At 35.3% G+C, this 14,221-nt stretch overlaps 1 pseudogene; it reads right to left on the bottom strand.

Annotated features, from left to right (window-relative positions):
- Positions 1–9,516: 9,516 nt before the first annotated feature.
- On the bottom strand, positions 9,517–10,597 carry LOC147298486 (F-box protein CPR1-like; annotated as a pseudogene).
- Between the last annotated feature and the right edge of the window lie 3,624 nt (positions 10,598–14,221).

The raw sequence follows: 14,221 nt of genomic DNA, 5'->3' as shown, positions 1-14,221 counted from the left end.
CACTTTTCATTTTCCTGCATTGACACTTCTCAAGCATATATAGGGACAGTACTAATAGAAAGAGCACCGACAGAGAAGAAAACACCAGATTCTCATAACAAAAGAAAACGAAATAACCATGGCAGCAAAAAATAAACGAAAGCCCCTCAAAATTTCATAACAAACTCATGACAGTACCATATATTCATATATACTCATCAAAATTTCATAACAATCAATCCATTAATGCCCTTAATGGATTGCATGCATATCATGTATTTTCCCTATGACAATATATTTAATTAGTAACGAGCAATAGATCAATAAAAATCTCCATAGTTATACGCATAGTCAAATCCTACTCCAGCCCAAGTCTTTGATTATAACTTCAGATCCCCCTCCATGGCAATGATGGGCCTATAAAGAAAAAGCATGGTTATTTAATACCAATAGTTTGTTGGTAAATGTAGCAACAAGTTAAACATATAGAAAAAAAAAATTATAAATTAATCAGCCAAGTATAATTAATAATGATCATAAGAGAAACTTAATTGCTTCCCCTAGTGAAGCTGAGTGAATGAAGCTTTGTGCTCTGTTCTCACTTCTCATGTAATGTCATATACCCGCTTTTGCCAGTTCAACCAAATTGCTATAATTAGTTAATTACAACTGAAGGTGTAGGTGTGCTCTTCCTAATATTGCATAGTATCACCAATTTCCCAAATTTCTTGCATGAATTTTATTCCATGCTCTAATTGCACATAAGTACAATCTCTAAACTCATAATTTTTCATCATTCATATTTCAACATAGTGTTCTAACCAAGTACCCACAAGAGCCATACATAAACTTGTGGGCAGCCAAAGTAGTTACATTTTCAGAAACATGAACAATCTTGTGGGTTGTTGGTTATATTATCAAATCCCAACCTAACCAATTTGAAGTATAGGCTGGAACTCGCACTTAACTCATTGGGAGCTTTAGGACTTCTCTCCTAAGAGGATCAAGTAGAAAGCATGCTTGTGAGGACTCTCTAAGTTTTCTCAAATTGAAAATATTTGTGTATCTGCGTGTGTATATAAATCTTTCAACTAATGCACAACATGGTTCTGGAGAAATGTTCTGTCACTGAAGAGTGTATACAATCTAGTGCTTAAGTTATTCATTGTAGAATTACATCTCTATGTCCTTGAACAAATACACATATATAACACATAAAAATTTCTGTGCGTGTGACCAGAGAGTCAAGTGGGAGCTGCCTTCCTTGAGTAAACAAACACACAGTCATTGTCTCCCCTTGAAAATCTAAGCTCTAGCTTCATCAAGGTATGTAGTTAGCAACCTTGAGTCAGCATTTCTGTTTGAGATCAATAGAGAGCTTAAAAGGGGCAGGGCTGTGGTTACCATAGTCTTGGATTGATAAGTACTCTTGGGTAGCTTAGGGGATTTTGTCTCTGGGAGTTGTTAATGATCGATGTTAGCTAGGTTATAATTTAATCAATTCCTAGTTGAGTTGTGAGTTTTGTTTGTGGCTTAGTTTTGACCGTAACCAAACCAAATCAAAAACAGAAACCCAAGAAAAACCATTTAATAAAGTTAAAAACAGAAAATCTCTTGCAATCTGAAATAAAGGCAGTAGCTTGAAAAAAAGGCAGTAGCTTGAACAAAAGTTAGTAGCTTGAAACAAAAGGCAGTAGCTTGAAACAAAAGGCAGTAGCTTGAAACAAAAGGCAGTAGCTTGAAACAAAAGGTGGTTGCTTGGAAGAAAAAGGCAGTACCTTTCTTGCTCAAACATCCCCATCTTCTCCGAGGCAAGTGGAATCGCAGTAGTTTTCTTAAATTTTTTCTTCAGAAAGTGCAAAACAGCTGCTATGAGGCAAGCATCAAACAGCGTTGTGCAACACACTAGACACCGTTTATTGGCCCACTCTGCCAAACAGTTAAGAACCTGAGAAGAAGTAGAAGGCAAAGTCGTTGGAGGGACTTGGTCAGCATCGGAGGATATCCCTGAGTCCTCCAGAGCCTCCATTAATCTTCCACTAGCAACCTGTTGAAGTTGCCTTAGTTTGGCTATAGTGCTCATGATGACTTGGTCGGTCTCGACCCCCAAGTTTAGGCCCCTCAGCTCCTCCTCACATTGACTCATCTTTTGGGGGGAGTGGCAGAGACTGAAGACATTGTCCATTTTTAGCTTGAGAGAATCAGAGAAAGTTAGGAGAGAAAAAAAACAGAATGAAAATGCTCTGCCTCTTCCCTCTGGCCCTCTGTGGGTTTATTAAGCAGAAGAAACGCACAAGGGGTTTTTCTTCGAAACATATATAGATCCTCTGTGTCGCATCAAAGCTGCTTCTTTCTGCTTGGTTTGAATTTGAATCGAACGGCTGAAGCTATTCCACGTTATGAGTTTTTGAATTTACTTCTGCAATGTACGATCGTGATTAAATGTAGCTTCACCTCAGCCTTTATCAAACTCAATCGTAGCCTCTGATTTGGACCACTCATGGGTAACATGAGTTAATTTGATCAATTTTGAACGATACTTCTCTTCCATGTTGGAGGAGCTCCTCCAACCTCCTCTCATAGATGCATGTCCTTTTTAGTATTTTCATTCACAAATGGAGATCGGAGGAGTTATATTATATAATAAAAGTTAAAGTTCACTATAAAACTAACACCGGCCGCCGTTGGATTGGATCTAATGGTGGGTAACCAGGGTACTCCTCACTCCACGCTGACTAGGAGAACTCCATTTCAACCTATTGTTTTTGTTTATATATTAGCCTCTGTGAGCGATTACGAAGCGGTTCTTTCTATTGCGCAAACATTGATATTTTGGTAAGTATAATCAATTTAATAGATAACGAAAAGTAAATTTGAAAAAATTAATTAATGAGAGAGAGACGGTAAACTAATTCTCATGAACGAGAAAGTAAATTTAAAAAATAGATAGTCGATATTGGATTTAAACTGGAACGATCTCAGCCATTTGAACCCAAAGATAATTCAAAAATCATTATATTTTACTATATAGATATATACAATCATGATAGTTTCATATATATAATCATATATATATATGTAATTCTCAAAAGGTATTATATATTATACTTACAATCATAATTAATGGAGCCTATTGTTGTGAGAGTGAGACAACTTTTTCTTTAAAAGGAAATGGGAAACTAAAAAAATTGTTTTGATAATCAATACTTACTAAAACAGCATATGCCAAATTGTAATATTTATTACAAAGGTGAAGTCGGTTCAAATGGTAATATACTTAAATGCTAGCAACATTCCTTAGTTATTATTTCAATTAAACAAACTTTCGGGAGCTAGCTGTTGTTTCAATTAAACATGAATGCATGCATGCATGTCCTTTTTTTTAACGACAAAATGTAGTTACACTAATAATAGATTAATTAAAGCCTCGATGGCTTTACACATCATAGTTAGTCAACTCCAAGTCAAGGTCCTTCATTAATAACTCCATGTTCAAGTCTCCGAGCTTGGATTCAAAGCTAAAAACAGCCATTCAATTAATCTTTACACTCATTATGAAATCCGACCCGCATTATTAGATCACAATGTATTATCTCGTAATAATTAAAGGCCTCTCACTAATCAAGTATGCACAATCGATCATCCGCCCAACGAGAATTTCATAATGAAAAAATCGTTAGTTTAATCAATTAGTTGAATAAACCCTTTCAAACACCTCATTAATTTGTTGTGGCCGAGGCATCAAGAAATTGTAAGAATGTGATCTCCCCTATGTTTGATGAGCAATGAGTTTTCCCAAGGCTTTTGCACTTCCTCAATAAACCTAAACTACTAAACCTAATCAAAGATCTCAAACCAGTCTCGTAGATGACATATAAATGGAGCCCTCAATTTTTATGCACATTTACGTTGAACTTTAAAATTTTGTTTTGCATTATTTGGACGTATCCATTTTTTTTTTTTTTTTGCCACTAGGACCTAACATATTATATAAGAGATTTATAAAATTTGGGGCCTCTAACTGACACAATCGGCCTTGACGACATATTATATTATATGCATTGTTGTTTTGGTCTTCCAAACTAGCAGTGCCCATTTGTTTTGACCTTGGAACTTTCAAGTTTCAACATCGCCACCCTTAAAGCGCACTATATTCATATTCTCAGCCCCCACAACGGCACAACCTGTTTGATAGAATTAGAGCATCCAACCCAAAACCAATTGGCAATGGGTGGAGAGGCCCAAGACTTATAAGCACATATGCTAAGCCTTAGTTTTCCGATGTGGGACATTGCTCCACATTACTCTCAACACGCCCCCGCACGTGTGGCGATATTTTGAGCCTTACACGTGAACAAATTATATTGGGTGACGTGGGAGCACGTGTGACCGTTGGGCCTTACACGCGGATAACCAAGCTCTGAATGCCATCATTGGCTCTCTTTCTCCAACTATTATTTCATTTGTTGCTCGTGCCACCACCTCCAGGGAAGCTTGGAACACCCTCTCCAACACCTATGCCAAACCAACTCGTGGCCGCATCAAGCAAGTCAAAAATCTTCTTAAAAATCCCAACAAAGGCACTATGACCATCACAGACTTTCTTCACTCAATCAAAGCTCGTTCAGACGAGCTGGCTATTCTCGGTGCTCCAATGGATGCAGAAGACCTCACTGAAAAAATTTTAGATGGCCTTGGAGAAGAATACAAAGAACTTGTTCGGGCCGTTCAGGCTCGTGACAACCCAATCTCGTTTGAGGAGCTTCATGAAAAGCTGCTCTCCTTTGAAGCTTCACTTCCTGTTCACTCAAAGCCCGAGCTTCCCCATCCTATTACAGCCAATCCTGCCAATCGGACTTCTTTCACCACCAACAATTGGCGACCCAACCATTCAGGCAACACTTGGCGTCCCAACTCCAATTCCTCCTCTCAACCAGGTCAAACCACTTGGCGTCCACCCTCTCAAAATTGGCGGCCATCTTCTACTTCTAGCCACTCTAACCGCAACAACAATCGGCCTCCATCACGTCCATATCAAGGCTACTGTCAAGTCTGTGGTGTCCAGGGTCACACTGCCAAGCGTTGTCCATCCTTTCAATTTGTGGCTGTTCAACCCTCCTCTGCTGCTGGATCTCCGGCCAATACCAGACCGTGGCAACCTCAAGCTCAATTTGCAGCAAACTCTAACACCAAAACCAATTGGCAATGGGTGGAGAGGCCCAAGACTTATAAGCACATATGCTAAGCCTTAGTTTTCCGATGTGGGACATTGCTCCACATTACTCTCAACACTGTTCTCTGTCTTTCTCCCCTCTCTTCGCCAATTGGGGGGAATCGAGAAGACAAAAAGCCATCTCCACCAGTTTAATTTCCTTTCGATAGCTATTGATGAATTCATAAATTATTTTGGATTTACTTTCTCGCAATTTTATCATGTTAATTAAACTTAGACTTTAAACCTTAAATAGATTTTTTCGAGTTTGTACGAAGTAACTTTCCAATTTGCTCAAATTGCACTATCTAGAGATTTATGTATGATCTAAACTAAATCATTAAAAAAAAAAAATTATTGTGTGTGACTGTAACACCATATAGTAGTATGACTAATTTATTAGAATTATAACATGTGTTCAATTATTAATATCTAAAACCTTCAAGAGCAATATAAACCTAACTGGTTAGCAAGTTAATAAGAAGCTAATTAACTACCATTTTGGGCGCATCACATGACTAATCTCATAATCTGAACCTTTCAAAAATCATCCTTGCAAAAATTCACCCAAAATGAAAATCATATAGTTATCTAATTGTGATCAAATAAATAAACAAACATATATTGTTTTCAATAAAAACATATAAATGATTGTTATTATAATCTAATGACTAAATGACTTCTAATTTTGGAGATGTTTTAGAAAGATGATCTATAGAGTGAGAATTAAAAAATGAATAATTCGAATTATGAAATTACATCGTCAGCTCAAGAAGGTAGTTACCGTGGTTAGCTTTGTATTAAATTGTTAACCAATTAAATTTAGAGCATTTTTACTAAAATTATATACCCTAAATTTATAAGCATATCGTCCATTCATATTGTAACACGTAAATTAGATAATGATATATGATTGTATTATGCTACATTAAAATAATAAAGGCTATAAAAAAAATCCAATTGAGTATCGTAATTTAGAGATTCAAAGCATAATTAAGTCTCAACTCTCAGGCAACAAGCCAACAAGTAACAACTATACAATTGAAGAAAAAAATAAAAAAGCAAGCAAGCAAACGAAACTATCCACAAAGACAAAGGCGCGTGGTGTTCTAAAAACGCCAAAACGAAAAATGCAACGGTGATGGACCGATCGACCCCAGTCCTCTCGACTACAACCCGTATACGTTATTCGTCGACGGCGTCAGAGAGAGGTCAACGGAGTTTGATTCTGGTGGAGGAGGTCCGAAGATCATTGTGAGAATAACATTTCCCTATTTCTCTTATGATTTTCTTTTTTTGTGGGTTTTATATCAAATTCTATCACTTGATTGACTTGTTGAGGTATTATTTTGTTCTGTGTTAATCCGTGATAATATTAGGACCCATCAAATGCAATGTTCAAACATTCATTAATTTTTTATTATTTAATTTATAGAATTCAGCTGTTTTCATTGCCAACTATGATACTGGGAATGTTGAAACATTAACTATTATACTTTATAGAGAAGGTTTGCATCCAGCAAGCAATACCTGGTTTTGGATAGCCCACTTGTTTCTCTGTTTTTGTGGATACTACGAGTCTATGTGTTGTTTTCATTGTGGAATATTGAAATGTAGTATTTCTGTTTTTGTTGCTTATTGTCTTAATTACTTGACCTTGCTTGCAATGTAGTATTTCTCTTTCATTTCACAATGCTTTAAATATTCTCATTAACACTTTGGAGCTCAATGCTCTCTGTGAGCATCCTAACCATTTCCATGCTGTATCCTGCTCTTCCGTAAATACTGAAATGCATGACGGAGATGGAATCTGCTACCTCGGGAATAAATTTGCATCAAAAATATTTATTGATCAAGTAACTCGTCTTTTTGAGGATGCTGCAAAGTTTGGTTTTTTTCTTAAAATCTTGTACATATATTCGTTGAAATTTGATGCTGGTCGAGTTTTGGATTTCCAGGTTGTGGGGCATGTTAATGTGTTCTTGTAATTCTTTAATCAAAATTTCAAATAATTCTCAACTACATGCAAAGGAAGTAGCTAAAACACTAGATCCTTCCAAGTATGCGGGCATTGTTTGTGTTAGTGAGGATGGAATCTTGGCTGAGGTTGGTTGGCAATGATTAGTGGCTATGTGGATATGCTTTATTTGAAGCGTTAACATTAATAAACATGAGGAATGCCTTATTGTGGTTGTGGGAACAACTCCTCTGAGGAATCACTTATAGCCCCCAACCCTTTCTCCTTTTCCTCCAATGAGTTAGATTTATTTGCAGGGAGAACTGTTGGCAAACACAAAGTGTTGTTTTGTTGTTTGAATTAAAGCTGTGATAGTTTCTAATTGAATTAAAGTGGGAAAGCTTTCATGTTTCATTATTGAAGCTTGTTAGTGAACTGACTGGCAAAGTTATTAGTCTGAAACACAAACTGTATATAATCTCACAAAGAATTGAGTTTGGTTCATCATTGTTCCTTTCAAAAACATATTTCCAATGCTTCTAAAACCTTATGTATTCTGGAAGGTTTCTTATGTTTATATCTTCCAATAGAGTGCATGTGTTTTCAGAATCATGCGCATAAATTAAGTTCAACCATCATTTTCTTCTTACAAGCATTGCACTTTTCAGTAGGTAGTAAATGAACTCCATGAGAAAGAGGATTGGGACGCTGCAAACAATACACCTCTTGGAGTAGTTCCTGCAGTGCAGCTCAATACTCTCATCTGATAAGTTTTAGATGTTGTGGAAGGTGAGGGTGAAGCAGTGACTTGTGTTATAATTTGTGCATCAAAGCTAACATAGTTATTAGTTCATTCTTAACATGATCAATTTCTGACAAGACATGTTTCTGCATTTAGGTACTGGAAATGGAATGAGAAAATCGACCTCTTCTAGATTCTTTTTGTGAACCTTGTACAGTATCTAATGCTTTTCGTGCCTTTCCTCAAGGTTACATATGTTGTCTATCTTATTTAAAATATTATAATTGCTCTCTTTCTAATTTGTTGGTACTTAAAGTGGAGTATAGTATGTTTTTTCTAAAAGTTCCTACTTGTACTGGCTTAATTCCTCCTAGAATGTGTGGATATTTATATATTACTAACAGAGTTTTATATCGTTTCAGCAAATTTATATATGTCTGATTCCTGTAATATTTATAGTGCTTTCGTATAGACTTCTATGTAAGTTTAAATTTTTCATTTGTTATGTTATAGTCTACTAGTACTAGATTATGCCATTGCTCATTCTGAGGTTTGTGTGCGTCCTTTTATGTGATTTCTTGCCCTTGTAATATGCTTAACTACTCAGTGTTGTCATTGTGTGCCACTGCTCATAATGTTAAATTTGTATTACCGTTAGTTAGGTGCTAATATTGAATTGTCGAGTGCTAGCTAACTGCTAACTTTTATCTTACATCAAAATTCATTCATTCATCAATTTACAGTATTCCAGATTACTTCCTAGATCCTGTAAAGTTCGAAGGAAATCTTAAAGTAGAACTATCTTTTCTTTTATCTCTTTTTTGGGGTGAGAAAAGTAGCATTATGTTTATGCTGCCGTATAAGTTCCCAGGATATGTGCAATCTTTTGTCTCAAACTTCAAGAAACAAATTCAGCATCAACTAATTGTTGGTAATTAATGATAGACAAAACCAAAACCAGTTGGCTAGCTCACACCAGTTGCCTTCATTGATTGAGAAAGAGCCTCTAGCTATCCTCAGATGCAGGATCATGAGTTTATTATTTTTGTTGACGTGAGAATGTCCTGCCAACTGCCAGACCATTTGATCCTCAAAAGAAGTTACAAGCTCGCCATGAGAGTTCCAGAGGACCTTGTATTTCAGTCACTACTCATGGTACTTGGGGTGTGTATATATATATAGGAGTCTCATCACCATTCACCAATGTTGTATTCACCAACATTCATAAGAAATAAAATACAAATTAACCAAGGTTTTATTAACGGTCAACATTCATCTAAATTTCAATGTTGATCTATTGTTTGATAAGCAAAACTCATCTAAATTACACCCGTTGCAATGAATGTATATATGCATACAGCAACAAATCAAACATCTAAGAAAAATATAAATTAACTAGCAAATATCATGTATCTGATTGTATTTTAAATCAAATTGCCATAATTCTTTAGGGAAATCAAGCTTTCAGTATAACTGAAAATTCTAATACAGTTGAAAAGTTTATTTTCCTTCCCCATCCTGCATGTTCCAAGTGATACGCGATTCATGGAACCACATCTTAGATCAAAAAAATAGCATTCCCCATCCTGCATGTTCCAAGTGATACGCGATTCATGGAACCACATCTTAGATCAAAAAAATAGCATTCCCCATCCTGCATGTTCCAAGTGATACGCGATTCATGGAACCACATCTTAGATCAAAAAAATAGCATTCATTAATTTTTTTAATGAAAAATATGCCATGCTCCCATTCACCACAAGCCGAAGTTGATTTAAACAAACCAAAAGGATGCCATCTGAACATTTGGATATCAATTTTGTAATCTAGCGCCCACTCCTGTTTATCATAATTTTTCAATACCCATATCTTAATATATGAAGAAAGACCCACAATGGCCAATGATCCTTTTAAGATTAAGCAAATGTATGCCGCCACATCCAATAATGTCAACAAAATCCAGTTGCAAGTTGGGATGAGGAGTCCAATTGAATTCCTCTTTCTTGAAATCGAAGGATATAATATGATATTTATAGCTTCCTCCATTCCTATCAATCAACCAATGCATGTCTCCATATGCAGATGCCTTCTTGTTGCTTAGAAAATAAGGAGGTACTGATTGTATCTCTCGCCATGACGAGCTTGTGCCCAATGCATAAACCTGGGCCACTTGGTTGTTGTCCATTGCATTTCTGGAAACACAAACAATCTCGTAGGTGTTGCTTATATTATCAAATCCCATACCATACCAATTTCCAAGAAAATATGGAATTTTGATGTTACTCGTTGGGAGCTTTAGAACTTCTTTCCTAAGAAGATTGAATAAGCAGCATGAGCCATGTCCCAGATCAAATTGAAAGCAAAACAAGTTGCAGAAAACGAATTCTACACTGTAAAACAATTGCTCGGTGAAATTCTTTGAGAGAAGAAGAGCATGTTTAGTTTTTCCCAAGGCGTACTTGCCATTGTATTTCAATGGATGCAAGGCCAATGACCTTTTATCATTTGAAGAACATGATCGAGCAAGAAGCATGAGTTTTGGTACCTCAAAAGCAGCAGGGTTGGCAACAGCAGCAGCAGAATTAAGTAAGCGTGGAGTGTGCAGTGTAGCAAAGAAAGGGCATTTGACAATGTTTAAACAGGTCTTAGACGCACATCGGATGCGACAAAGTGATTTTACGGGCAGTCTCACAAGAATCTCCACCATGACATCGTTGGGTAGGTCCATCAACTTCAACTTTGCGTTTCTCTTCTTGTCAATCGACTTTACATTTCTCTTCTTCTCAAATCCTACTGCTCACCCAAACCAAACAAAAGATTAATATTCAATAAAAACTTAATTTCAATTCTTAATTTTATTCAACAAAGTATATGTGTATATAAATTAAATATACCAGAAATCAAACTACTTATCCCAAATTATATATGGACTCAACGGACCAAACCTAGCCAGTACTAATTACCGGCCAAAGAATAAGCATACGTGTATTTAATTTGTCATGTTAATTAGCAACGATATCAATAAACACTTGGCACTTGATGTCATGACACATACAGTTACTAGTTCAAGCAAATTAAACTGTAACAACGAATCAATGATACTTACTTTTTATCAAAAACCATAAAAGATGCAGTATCCAAATCCTTAAAGCACGGTTTAAAAAACTTCTTCCAGAACAGAAACTGCATATGATTCCTTTCATGTTAATTCCGGCCATCTTTTTTTTCAGAATATGATCTCCTGCTGATGTTTTTGGTGCTTATATCGTTCTTATATCCTAAAGCCGATCCTAAGCTTGTGGAGAACCAAGGCTGACCATTAAAATGGAAAGCTCCATTCACATTCACATCACTAGAAATTAATTTTCTTTTTGGCGAGTACCTAAAAAGATTCAAACAAAAACAGTCACGAACAACAAACTTAAACAAAGCAACAGGAGTAAAATATTAAAATCAAATTCTTCAACTAATACACCTAAACAGTAAACCTGATCAATTACAAAACTAATTTACTATGCAATACGGTAATACCATTTGAATAAATGCACATAAAGTTTTTTTTTTTTTTTTTTTTAAGAAAAAGAAATTTCGGAACTCTATATAACGCTATAATAATACAATTCGAATTGCTACTGTATAAAATACTAAATTGCTTAGAATTGACTAGCACTACAATAATACCTTCCGCGAATTTGTAGTTCTGGGTTTAAGTGAAAGTCCTAGACACTAATTAATGTTTATGTGCTTGATAACAAAATGGCGCAATGGATCGACAAACGTCAAAATCAACAAACTAGACCTTTATAGAGGGTTCAAACCTTAAACCTACTAGGAAACATGGAAATCAATACTAATCCTAATAAACAATGGAAATCAATACTAATCCTAATTGGAAAATAAATCCAAAAATCAGAAATATCCTAAAAACTAAAAAATATAATTTTGACCATGAAAACGATGTGGCTAAAAACTTAACGGGCCTATGAGTCTTGTTGAGCTAATCTCCCATCTTTGAACTTTTTTTTTTATAATTTGAATCAACTTAATTTCTTTAATTTTATTGAGCCCTTAACATAATCAGTAAATACTACAGTCTTATCTGACCTAACCCGATCATTTCAAAGATTCAGTTGGGATATTAATTATTAGAAAGCTGAAACAAAGGGAGAAAGAAAAAAAAGAAAACAAGAAAAGAAGAAGAAATCTGAGCAAAATTACCTTTGAATCAAAAGTCTCGATCAGTTTTGCTCTTTAGGAAATTTTGGCTGTAGAAAATCGACTATTTTGCTTGCTTGATTGCTTTGGAGAATAAAAAATTTGATGACTGATGAAGCTAAGAGAGAACCAAAGGAAAAAATCCGAAGATGGCTCACCTTCTGTTGCTTGAACTCCTAGCCTTGTTTTGTTAAACTGAGAAGCTCTCATTGGCTGTCCTGTTTCAGTTTGGTTGTCTGTAATCTTCTACAATTATACTCATTCTAGTACCTTGCTTAGTTTGTCTGCCCCATCTATCGCTTTTCAGTTCACTGTACTTTGGGGCTGGCCCTGTTTTTTTTTTTTTTTTTTTGAGAAGTTTGATCAGTCTTAAAAAATAATAATTATAATAATAAAAGAATAATGCTATTCTTACCACATTTCTTATACCACATTCTTATACCATCTCACGTGTCATTACTTTATTGGACAAAGTTTTTCTTTTTCTTTTTGAGTTTTTCTTTTTCTTTTTTAGTATCCAATGTATGAATGCCATGTAAGTTGCCACATAAGGTGGTATGAAATTATGGTATAAAAATGTGGTATATCTAGCACTACTGATAATAAAATTTAAAAAATAAAAAAAGAAAGAAAAAAATAAAAAAAGGAGAGAAGATGATAAAAGTTTGGGCTTTTTCTCAGTCTGGTTTCATTATTAATTTTTTTGCTTGTTTGCATAGCTTCGTCTCACTTCACTTCATTAATGTTTATTGTCTCAATTTACCCGATAAGTTTTCTTCATATCTTATATAACCTAAAACTATCAAGTTCATATATTCCATCATTTGAATTGCTGATGTGTCATCTATGTGCAGGTATAAAATGGAATTGACAGACTTAATAATTTTGGGTTACGTGAGACACGGGAGCAACTTACAAGGGATCAATTAAAATATTAAACTTTAAAGGGTTAAAGTGAGACATAACTATGTTTCAGGGAGTAAATGCACAAATAAGCCTTTTTTTTATGAATCATTCTGGTTTCATTATTGATTGTTGATATTTAGCCCCCACCAATAATTTAATGAAAATACAATTGTCTCTATCCTGACATAAATTGGCTAATAAAGATATAGATAAAATTATAGTAATGATCCTCGAACTTTACCCCAAGTATCGATCACTTTAGTTAACAAATTTGTTTTTTGAATTCTATAATTCACGAACTTTTACTCGTGTATCACTAGTCGATTTCGTCAATTTCATTCATTTTTTCGGTTAATTGTAGTCACATCTTTAAGGGAAGAAAGATGAGGTGAGTTGTCATTTTACCCTTCAAAAGGGGGTCACATGTTTGACACGTGACAACAACTGATAGACAAAATGGAAGGAATTGACAGAATGGACTTAAGTGATACACAGGTGAAAGTTTGTGGACTATAAATTCAAAATATAAGTTTGTGGATCAAAATGATAGTCAAATTAAAATTCAAGGACCTTTGTTATAATTTGCTCTAAAGACATACCATTTAATTTTGGTTTTAAAAAATAGCTCACTTAAACCTAGCTATACCCATGCCAAGGACCACTTTAGTTTAGTGGATCACATCCAGTCTCCCATTTGTCAGGAAGAGGTCCTGAGTTCGAATCACTTGGATGATAGGCTGTTAATTATCAAATCGTGGTTCTCAAACTGTGGTTTGAGAATCTTCAAATGAAGTATATTGATCATTGTTTCGAGTTTAAACCAAAAAAAAAACTAGAATCATGATGTGTTTGGCACACTAGGGTCGAATACGTTGTATGACCTTAGACAGCAACTAACAAATTGCATGTTCGGCAATCCACTATCGAAAGGAAGACGTTTGGTCAATGGCTACCAAACGCCTCCAAATTTTTCCCAATTAGGGTGTTCAGTAGACGCCACTCGAACCTTATTGCTCTTGCACATGTTCGGTAGGTAGCTGTCAAACCTTCCATAGGATGTTCAACACACTACGGTTGAAAGTTTTTCTAAAAAAAAAAGTTTCCAATCAGCCCGAGTGTGTTCAAATTATCAACTAAACACATAGGGGGTTCAATGTATTGCAACCCAAACACAAATCATTCAAATAACTTAAAATCAAACTCATAAATA

This window comes from Dryas octopetala, chromosome 1, assembly GCF_963921425.1.
Source record: "Dryas octopetala chromosome 1, drDryOcto1.1, whole genome shotgun sequence".
NCBI classification, from domain to species: domain Eukaryota; kingdom Viridiplantae; phylum Streptophyta; class Magnoliopsida; order Rosales; family Rosaceae; genus Dryas; species Dryas octopetala.
Note: the sequence above shows the minus strand (reverse complement) of the source record. Positions and strands in the feature narration are given on the sequence as shown.